At 33.1% G+C, this 11,036-nt stretch overlaps 1 pseudogene; it reads left to right on the forward strand.

Annotated features, from left to right (window-relative positions):
- The first annotated feature begins 7,590 nt into the window (after positions 1–7,590).
- Positions 7,591–10,465, forward strand: LOC104219909 (probable WRKY transcription factor 53; annotated as a pseudogene).
- Positions 10,466–11,036: the final 571 nt, after the last annotated feature.

The raw sequence follows: 11,036 nt of genomic DNA on the forward strand, positions 1-11,036 counted from the left end.
TTGACCTAGAGAGCTCGGATTTTGGCGATTTTTCGAATGTTTTTCAAGAAATTCATCGGGGTAAGTGATTTTAACTTAGATTTGGCTAGAATACATGAATTTGTCGCTGAATTCATCATTTAATTCGTGATTTGAGATGGAATTTGGGAAGAAAATTGTAAAACCTTTTAAAAAATGTAAAATGATGATTTGAAGGACCAAATGGTATCCGAATTGGATAATTTTGGTATTGTTAGACTCGTGAGGGTATGAGGATTCTGAAAATTTAAATTTTACCCGATTCCGAGACGTGGTCCCGGGGCTCGGGTTTTGCTAATTTCGAGATTTTTGATATTTTTCGAATGTTTTGGCTTGGGATTTGTTCCCTTATCATATTGTGACGTATTCGTTCTGATTTTGGATAGATTCGACGCGCGTGGAGGCCAATTCGAGGGGCAAAGGCGTCGCGAGCTAGAGAATTAGCTAGTTCGAGGTGAGTAATGGTTGTAAATGATGTCCTGAGGGTTTGAAACCCCGGATTGCACATCGTATTGCTATATTGAGGCAAGATATGCGTTGGATGATGAGCGTGGGGTCTTTCACTACTGGGGATTGTGACTTGGTCCATCCCGATTGATGATTTTACCGAATATTTGACTGAAATTCATTTGTTATCATCATGATTTGGGCTGATTGCCATATTTGGGCTTCGTGCCAACTATTTGAACCCCTTCGGGGATTTTTATAACTGTTTTCTTATTGCTTGACTTATTATTTGAACTCAGTCATGTTTATATCTACTGTTTTTTACAAACTCAGCCACTTTTACTCAGATTTGAAACTTAAATGATATTTCTACATCATGTTTTGGGCTAAGAACTATTGTTTTACTAATGCTCAAGGGGATTATGATGATTTCTGGACTGAGTGAGCACGAGGGCCATATGTGAGGATATGCTGAGTGATATGAGGCCGAGGGCCTGAGATACTATTTATGCCATGCGGTGGCTTGAGTGATGTGAGGATATGTTGAGTGATGATGCCACGAGGTGGCTTGATATAGCGCTTGGGCCGTAAGGGGCCCCTCCGGAGTCTGCACACCCACAGTGAGCGCGGGTACCCATGTGATTTGAAACAGTGGTAACAATGACACTGTACGATGCAATTTGGTTAGGTAACAATGCCTGGCCATTATGCTGAGTGATTGTGAGGTAGCCTGAGGGGCTGATACTGTATTGAGAGTGAGCCCGAGAGGCTGATACTATGCTGAGCGATTGATACTGTGCTCGAGAGGCGGATTTTTACTTGTTAATTACCTGTTTTACTTGTTTTAAAAAGGAATATCATTTGATTTCTTCACTGATTTACTGTTTTAAGTGATTTTACTGCTTGATATGGAATTGCTTTGTGCCTTTACGTGTTTTCATACTTTTAGCCATTATTTATAATTATTACTCACTGAGTCGGAGTACTCACATTACTCCCTGCACCGTGTGTGCAAATTCAGGTATAGTAGAGTCCGCACCTGAGCGCTGATTCCGTCCAGGCTAGGCAATGATTTGGAGTTACGAGGTAGTTGTTGACGTCCGCATCCCCTTGTCTCTCTTATCCTCTATCATTTATGTTTTTTTCAGACTGTTATATCAGATTCCGTACTTTGTAGACCTATAGCAGATTCTGTAGTAGCTCATGACTTGTGACACCCCGGTTTGGGATGTGTCGGGATGGTTCCTGCTGTTATTATCGTTAAATTCCGCAGTCTATGAATATTGTATTATATGTTACTACTATTTATGATGATTAACTGTTTAAAAGAGGTGTTCCGTTTTGGTCTGGCTGGCCTTGTGTCCGCGAGAGGCGCCATCACGATCGGGTTCGGGGATTGGGTCGTGACAATATCAAGTTTTTTGTGTCATGCTAGACATATAAGATATATAAAGGTGATTGCACACATCATTGACTTTATACTTTCAAGTATTTGAATAGCATAGACAAAATTATATGTCTTTCATATGAAACCACTTCTATTCGAATTGTGTCTCTTCCATTTGGCCAATATTTTGGTGTTTGTAGGCGACAGACTTAAGATCCTCATCTATATTTAGCCTATCATAGATGTCGTCGGCAAACATTTTATATCAGTTCCAACCCACTTATTTTCTAATAAACATAACATAGAGATCTCCCCATTCATATATTCAGGTACCTGAACCTCTCATGAGATTTTCTGAAGTGTTATGTCATGTGATCTTCTAGATCACTAGCCTCCTTTATTATGATCATTTTGATCATTTGCTCATCTTCTTTATGAAGAATTTTATTTGAAACCGATTTGTCTATGCGCGTTAAGCGTACCATAGACTTTGTCCTTCTAGGACTTATTCTAATAGAAACATTTTTAGTGAGAATATAACTTTCTTTGGGTTAGCAAATGCGTTTACCATGCTTTGCAGTATATTGCAAATTAATTATCTTTTTATGAACTTCAAGTTCATATTATCTTATTCAATTATCTTATTCGAGGATCTAGATCTATAAATAATAATTCATTCCATGTAACTTTTTCTCAATTGTTTATCATATCTCCCCCTCATGTTAGGAAAACTAACTTGTTTCCTAAACTTTGAGAATCCATTTTTGTGGGTTATGGTATTAATCAAAATATACCCCGCACATCAATAATAATAATATGGTATTATTTGGTTCCTGACCCTGAACTACTTGTAAGGGGAGAATGTAATATACTTTCGTATATAACCTACATCAAACTTATATAGATAACTTTGTTCTCATAAGCAATAATTTAGCTATTAAGTAGAGGCACTCAATAAATTATTTTGCTAAACCAACTGCGATGTAAACCAACTTATCAAGATGAACTTCTTGAATATAAAATCTGGAATATGCTCTAAATTAAATTATTGAGCAAGTTACCTCGCAAACACCAGGTTACGGGTTAATACAATTGTACATGTAGCCATCTCATAGATGCAATTTATGTGGTATACATGGCAGATGAATGAGCCCATATTCACCTTTGATATTTCCAGCATTCATGAGATTCAATCTCAATTTTAGTTGGTCTATTAATTAATGAGAACAAGCAACATAAGCGAATTCATAAAAAACTTTCTAGTTCTTTAATATTTACACATGTGAATTCTCTTTTATTTTTGCACATCATACTTAAATTAACATGGCTAAACCAATTATGCCAACTGAATAAATTATCAATATTGATAAAGTTTAGATTTACACCATGACATGTGCAATTATCGATAAACTCCAAGTTTATTATAATATGGATTTTAATATCAATAAACATCCACTTTATTGTGGTATTCGTTTATTTATGTAGTACAAACTGGAAAATAAAGCGGGTAACTTTTCACATGCATATTACCCCGCTACAGTTGTAGTAATAGAAGATATTAAATCTTTCCTTTATTTATAGTCTCAATATAACCAACGACTTTCGTGAATACTTTAGAAACTAAATGAGTTTCTTTGAGACTTACTACAACACAATATCTTATTGATAATCAATTTTATTTCTCTAAAATAGTGGTAATTGGCTCTTCCAGAGCTCTCAATTAATTTTATACTATCACATATTCATCAACATCCATATAGTCATATATCTCTTTCAAGGAGAAAGTTATACCATTATGGTTAAGGTCAAAATTATATGCAAGATCTGTTTCTTGCATTACCTTGTCTTTTAATAATCACAATGCCAAAATATTTTGGCGTACAATAAGTACGTGACCAATGGCCATCTATGCCATATAATGACATTATTTTCTTACATCATCTCAAACCTCCTTCTAGAGGTGAGTGTGGTATATTCAGTACTACTAGCACGTTCATATTCTTTCAAAAATGAATATGTATTCATAAATCCGATGTTGTCACATTCACATCATGAATGAACCATAATTATCTATATGTGTTTTACAAAATCTCATGTCAAATTGATGACAAATATTACTTTCACAAAGTGAAGGATTATTTTGAGAATCCTTATTGTTCTCATTGTCACCATGATGACGATTATAATTTAATCTATTGCCACGTACACATTCATTGATATATTCATAATAATAATTTTATTTTCTTTCATACTTATTACATACTGCTATCACATTCTCTTAAGGGAATGAGAATGGAGCAAATTCAATGGGACAGGTTTTTAATTCTTTGCCTACAATCATACATGAATTTGATCAGGGCAAGGCATAAAAATTTTACCACTTTGGGTGGTTATAATTTCTTTCAAACTCCATTAGAGTTACAATCACAATTTATCGTCTTTGCTTGTATTTAAAATCAAATTATGAAGGAAGTTCATGGAACAATTGACAATCATTATGCTCATTCCCAGCAGAGAAAAATAGGGAGAGAAAATTCTTATTGAATTTTGGGATGATTTATAATGGAATAGAACCACCTATTTATAGGGAGAGGGTGACTTAGCCACCAAGTAATAAACCCTAGAATATCTCTATATATACACATTCACCATAAATAAAATTCTATTTATAACATGACTATGATTGTTAGTTGTTACTGTGTTTTTCTAAAACTTAAAATGATCTTGCATTTTCTTTTAACTTAATCTCATAATAAGTGAAAATGTTATTTTGTAAATAAGTATTTAGGTCGTAATATTCAAGAGAATCGGCAATTTATTTAATTGAATCCTATACATACATCAAATACATTTAATTTAAGAGTTACAAAGATATATTATTAAAAGTATTTCAATGGGTAATATTAAACAATTTAAAGTGAGTCCTTTCATGACTAATAATTGAATTAAAACAATTATTTCATTTTTTTAATTTCTATGGTAGCGAATATATTCTGACTATGAATGTTAAATGTTCTTACATTTTCTTTTAACTTAATCTTATTTAAGTGGAAAAAATTATGTGCAAAATGACTGTATATTCATGATTTATTGACTTGATAAGTACACTTAAGGTGGGGGGGGGGGGGGCTTTTAGAAACCGTACTAATCATGTCTGTTTTTCTTCGGTATCAGTATCGGCACAATTCGGTTAATTTTCGATAATTTTTGTCATTTAAAAGTCACTAGTAGTCGCAGAATGCAATAACATTCGTACTTTTATAGGATTTTGCAAAACTCTCTAGATATTTTTACTATTTAAAAGCTGATGAATTAAGAAAATATGAAAGATAAGCAAAGACAAAAGTCACACGAATGGAAGATATTAAGCAAGCTGAGACTTAAGAATAAAGTCTATAAAAGATTAAATATTCAAAAAATATAAATTTAGATCGTACGAAAGGAAACATAATTAATAAATTGTAGTTTACTATTTGTAATTGCTAGAATACCTTGTGTCTTGCTAGTTAATAATCTGAAAATAATTTAGTTCAATAGGAATAGTATAATAGGTTTGGGAATTAGAGTTTTGGATTTATTTACTTGTTGGCTTGTAACTGTTTTCATAATTCCAAGGCTCCAAGAAAAAAATAATATTTTATTATTTTTAAACTCAATATATAAAAATATTTTCCCATGTAAATTTATTCAGTACGATTCGGTATTTTTTCGGTTTATTTTCATAAAATAAAAAACCTATCCTAATTGTCAGCATGGTTATACATTTATATAAAAACCAACAATTTTATTTAAAGAGATCTAAAAATCGGTTCGGTGTGGTATGATTTTGTCGGTTTTTAAATATCTATTGACATCCCTAGTTCTAGTCTTTTTAAGTTACTGGGTTCTAAATTAATAATTTGTACATATTCAACGAACTTTTTAAAGATAAATATATAGATTGGACCAAAGCGACTAGGTTCGGCTGAACCCGTACTCGATTGACTAGCTCCGTCCCAGTGTGTGTGTATATATCAAATTCAAATATATTATCATTTAGTTTCAACTTCAACACTTTTATCTATACATTATAATTAATCATTTACAAAACTAGCTCAATTTATTCATGTATTGTATCGTATTGTTACTTTAAATACGATGTTTGTTTTGATTGTTACTTAAATTTTATTGTATCGTATTGTTAAATCCGTCATTACATAACGACGAAATGTGCCACTTTATGTAACGATCGATTTAGTGTGGTCGCGTCATTACCTTGTCTTTTTCTCTCACTGTCATCCTTTATTATTATTAAATAATTTTATTTTATCATTTACCCTATCTTTTTATATAGTAATTTTATCATGTATCATAATATTTCTTTATAATATTACAAGTTTATTCTTCATATTGTTAGTGCGTGATATCATGAAACGATAGGAAACGACACAATTTATCCAAATATTGTATTTATCAAACGACACAGTACAGTACAATACAATACAATACGATACGATACATTATGAAACGATGCGTAACAACCCTCCAAACAAGCTTAAAAAGTGTTTATATATCTGTATTTGGTATTAAAAAACAACTTAAATTAAGCTAACTCAATCGGGCTCTTGGGTAAGCAGCTGTGGTCTAATCTCACCAATAGAAGGAAAGGACGCCGAATGACAGATGTTGAATTGGTCAGCATTTAATATTTTGAATTGGTCAATTTTTCTGTCTACATGCCTTCTTGTTCACTTCTCATAGCCCGTTTGGCTAATTTTTTTTTTTTTTGCCAAAAGTACGTTTGATCGAAAATTAAGGTGTTTAGCCAAGCTTTTGAAAGGAAAAAAAATAATTTTGAGGAGAAACAAAAGCAATTTTTGAGAAGCAGAAAAAAATAGTTTCTCTCCGAAATCACTTTTGAGAAAAATACACTTAGAACAGTTTTTTAAAGCTTGGTCAAACACTAATTACTGCTCAGAAGTGTTTTTCAAACTAATTAGCCAAACACAAACTGCTTCTCACCAAAAGTACTTTTGAGAAAGCACTTTTAAAAAAAAATACTTCTCAAAATAAGCTGATTTTTACAACTTGGCCAAACGGGATATTACTCTCTTAAAGTCTTCCTTCTATATTCAAGATCCGCTGAAACAGTTTCTGCTTCCCTCACTAATCTCCTACAAAAACTCTTACAAAATCCATCATTTCATGCACCCAACTTCTCTATAAAAAGGGCAATTCGGTACTCAGAGCATCCAATATTCAAGCAGGATCGGGATAAAGGTCGTAACTCCAAGAGATGTAATGTAAACAGCATACCCTAATGCAAACATTAGTTGCTGCTTCCACGACTCCAAAAATCTTCTTAAGCTTTTGAACCAACAAAAAGGCAAGTTTTTTCGTTTTCCATATACATTTATGGAACCCTAGAACCTTAGATAAACTAGCTACATCACTCTCTTCATCATTCCATGATTGTGCTCGTTTTTGCTGGTAATTTGCTTATCAATGACATACTACTCATAAGTAAATTCCCGTTGTGTCTAAATTCCCTACAATCTTGTGGAAAACAGACTCTCTCTACCTCTCACAAGGTAGGAGTAAGATCCGCGTACACCCCGCCTTCTCCAGACCCCACTTGTAAAATTTCACTAGGTATGTTGTTATTATTAAGACTTGATATAAATAAGAAGATCAAAGCACCACGCCAACCGAAAGAGACTTAAGTAGCTAAGTTTTCAAAGGTGAACATCCCCTGTCCTCCTGTATAGTCGTATAGGGCTTCTCAGAAAAGTCGGGAAGAAGGCATTCGAAAGGCCAACCACTATCTCAGAGGCATTCTGATAGTAAAACCGACCCAAATCTTTCTTTTTAAAATGGACTTTTCTATCAACCCGGAATACAACTCACTCATCAATGAGCTAACTCAAGGCATGGAACACACTAAGCAACTTAGAACTTACTTGAGAACTGTAGCTTCCACTTCTGAAACAACTCAAGAGGTTCTTTTGCAGAAGATTATTTATTCTTATGAGCAATCTTTGTTAATTCTCAAATGGAGTGGCTCAACATTCCAATCCTCACTGCCTCTACCATCAACAATTGGTTCAATTGAATCTCCATTTTTTGCCAATGGAAGTCCTAGGAATGATGACATGAAAAGGAGTTTCATACATCATCCGGACCTCATAGATAATTCAAAGAGGAGGTAAATATAATACTATATTTTATATATGACATTCTATCTTTCGTTCCGTTTAAAAAAGAAAGACATATTTTTATTAAATAAATTTTTAATTTAAGTTTCTCATTTTATCCTCAGAGGTCATTTCTGATTGTTACTTTTGATTTTCTCACAAATAATACAGGACAAAAGTTATTCGGGAATTTATATATTATTTTAAGTGAGATAGAATATGGAATATGAAATATGAATGCGATTAAACACAATAAATGACAAAATTAACCCTCCTAATAGAAAGAAACTTTTTATTTTATTTAAAAAGTAAGCACATATTTAAATTATACATTGTAAACTAAATTGCAATAAAACATTTACTAAACATCTAAAAAGAAATATATAATCTTTGTGCTAATCTCTGTATTTCAATCTCACATTATTAATTCCTGCATAATTTGTTGACGCCCCCTTAATGAAATGATGTTATCGCCAAAGAAATTCCATGACATGTTTAAAAGAACAAGTCTTAAAGAATATTTTTACTATGTGCCAAAAGTCCTTTATTTCTTGAATTTCATATCTAATTAAACACCGTTATATATATATATATATATATATATATATATATGAAATGAAATAGAGAAAGTATTAATTAATTTTTCTAGGTAAACTGACATGGTTCTTGAATGGGTGTAGCAAAAAGTCAAAGCCCACGTGGACTGAACAAGTCAGAGTCAGCGCAGAGAGTGGATCTGAAGGTCCTATTGATGATGGATATAGCTGGAGAAAGTATGGACATAAAAATACTTTTGGAGCTAAATATCCAAGGTAATAATTCAATTTCACATAAAAACTATAGGTTGTACAATCCTTTATATCGTTTCTGCTATATTAAAGTTCATTTTATTTCAATATTCCACTAAATAATTTACATTTTAAATTAAGGCAAACCTTTGCCATTGGCACCTTTGCCACTTTTGTTTTATGGGGTGGCACTTTAAATATATATCCTATTTGTTATACATATTTACATATATACATAAAGTTTTCGCCGAAACTTGCGGGTGGCGTACCACCCCGAACCATGTACATAGATCCGCCCCTGATTAAGGGGTCTGTAACCTTACATATACAATCAAAGCTTTTTATAACAAGCTCGTTTGTTCCAGATCATTTTGGTTGTTATAGCGAAATGTTGTTATAAAAATCATATATTATAACATAACATGAAAATTGATTCCAAAAGAAACTTAGCTTTTATAGTAAATGACTGTTATATAATGATGTTGTTATAAAGACTATATATCTTTAAAGTGGAACTTTTCATGTTCTAAATATTATATGCACTAATAATGATGATGATGTTTATCTTCTTTTCAACTCTTAAATATCAAAAAGTTCGGATCCTCTTTTGGTCATTCTGCTTTACTAATTACAAGCAGTACATTATTAAGAAAACATGGGACAGGGTAGTAGGGAGTCGAACGTCTTTCTTTTCATCCCAGCAGTAGTATTTTTATTCTCGTATTTTTTTTATTGTTAGAGTTATATTATTATTTGATAATGTTGTATTTGTTTCGGTTTTGCCGTTATCTTGCTGTTGTTACTGCTACTTTGACTCTTCCACTACTACATATCCTTTCTCCGTACTATTCTGACTATGCATACTTGCTTTGAGTCGAATGTCTATCAAAAATAGTCTCTCTACCTATACAAGGTAGGGGTAAGGTTGCATACTCTCACCCCTCTCCAGACCCCACTTGTAAAATTACACTGGATATATTATTATTGTTGTTGCTATTATTGTACATTATTAAGAAATCAAGAGTATATACTTCTCTAGGAATTTTAGAAAACAAAGTCCCCATATGCTAAGGCCAACTTTACATATGTTTTGCAGAAGTTACTACAATTGTGCACATAAGTACAAGCAAAACTGTCAAGCAACAAAATATATACAAAGGTCAGATGATGATCCTTATGTATTTAAGATCACATGCAAAGGCTACCATACTTGTCAACAAGCTACTAGTTCTATACTACAACCAACATTCTCTTTAACAGACAGAAATCAACATTTCTTGAATTCCCATTCTGATGACAAACTAATAGGTAACTCTTTTGTCTCTCCTACAACCCCTAAATCAAACTACTTCTCAGTCTCAAGCAACAGCCAAATGAATAGTTTTGGAATAGTTCACAATTTGCAACATTCAGAATCATACCTTAGTGATACTGGAATATTTCTCAACTTGCACCATTCAGACTCAGATCGCACTGATATAGACTCGGCCAACACTTCCACAACAAGTTCTTCAGTTGGGGCTGAGTTCAACGGATCATTTGGAGCTAGATTTGATTTTTCCATTTGGACCAAAACGACTAACACTCTCCAAAAGGACGAATAGTTTGGATGTTATCACCAAGTTACTCTATTGAGGTCGATGAAGTTACTCTATTAGTATAAACATGATTGTAAAATTTAGCAACAGAACTAGCTACCGTTAATCTATTATCGTGTTGTTGCTACTGCTTGCTGCTATTGCTTCTTTTTCATCTTTCTTTGAGCTGAAAGTTTATCGGAAACATCCTCTCTACCCTTACAAGCGGCGGTAAAATCTGCGTACACTCTACCATGTCTAGACTCTACTTGTAAGATTACAGTGAGTTTGTTGTTGTCGTTGAACTAACTATCCACAGATTAGGAACTAGCTATGATATTTGTAACAATGGTTTACTGCGTTTCCAGGGCTGAACTTCTAGTCATTTGACATCAAGCTGCTGAGTGAATTCAAGTATATTCTTGCAACAGGTAATTGAATATTCATGAATTTTATCAAACTACAGACGGCTTGGCTGGGCTTGTATTATTGTGCTTGCTTACTATCACAAGAGCTCAAAACGAGACGAATATCAGATTAATTAGCATATGAGGTTAAATAGATGTAAGAACCGACCTATAACGACCCGGTTGGTCGTTATGAGTATTTTAGCCCTGATCCCCTGTTTATTACTTCTTTTATGTTA

This window comes from Nicotiana sylvestris, chromosome 12 (genome assembly GCF_000393655.2).
Source record: "Nicotiana sylvestris chromosome 12, ASM39365v2, whole genome shotgun sequence".
NCBI lineage: Eukaryota > Viridiplantae > Streptophyta > Magnoliopsida > Solanales > Solanaceae > Nicotiana > Nicotiana sylvestris.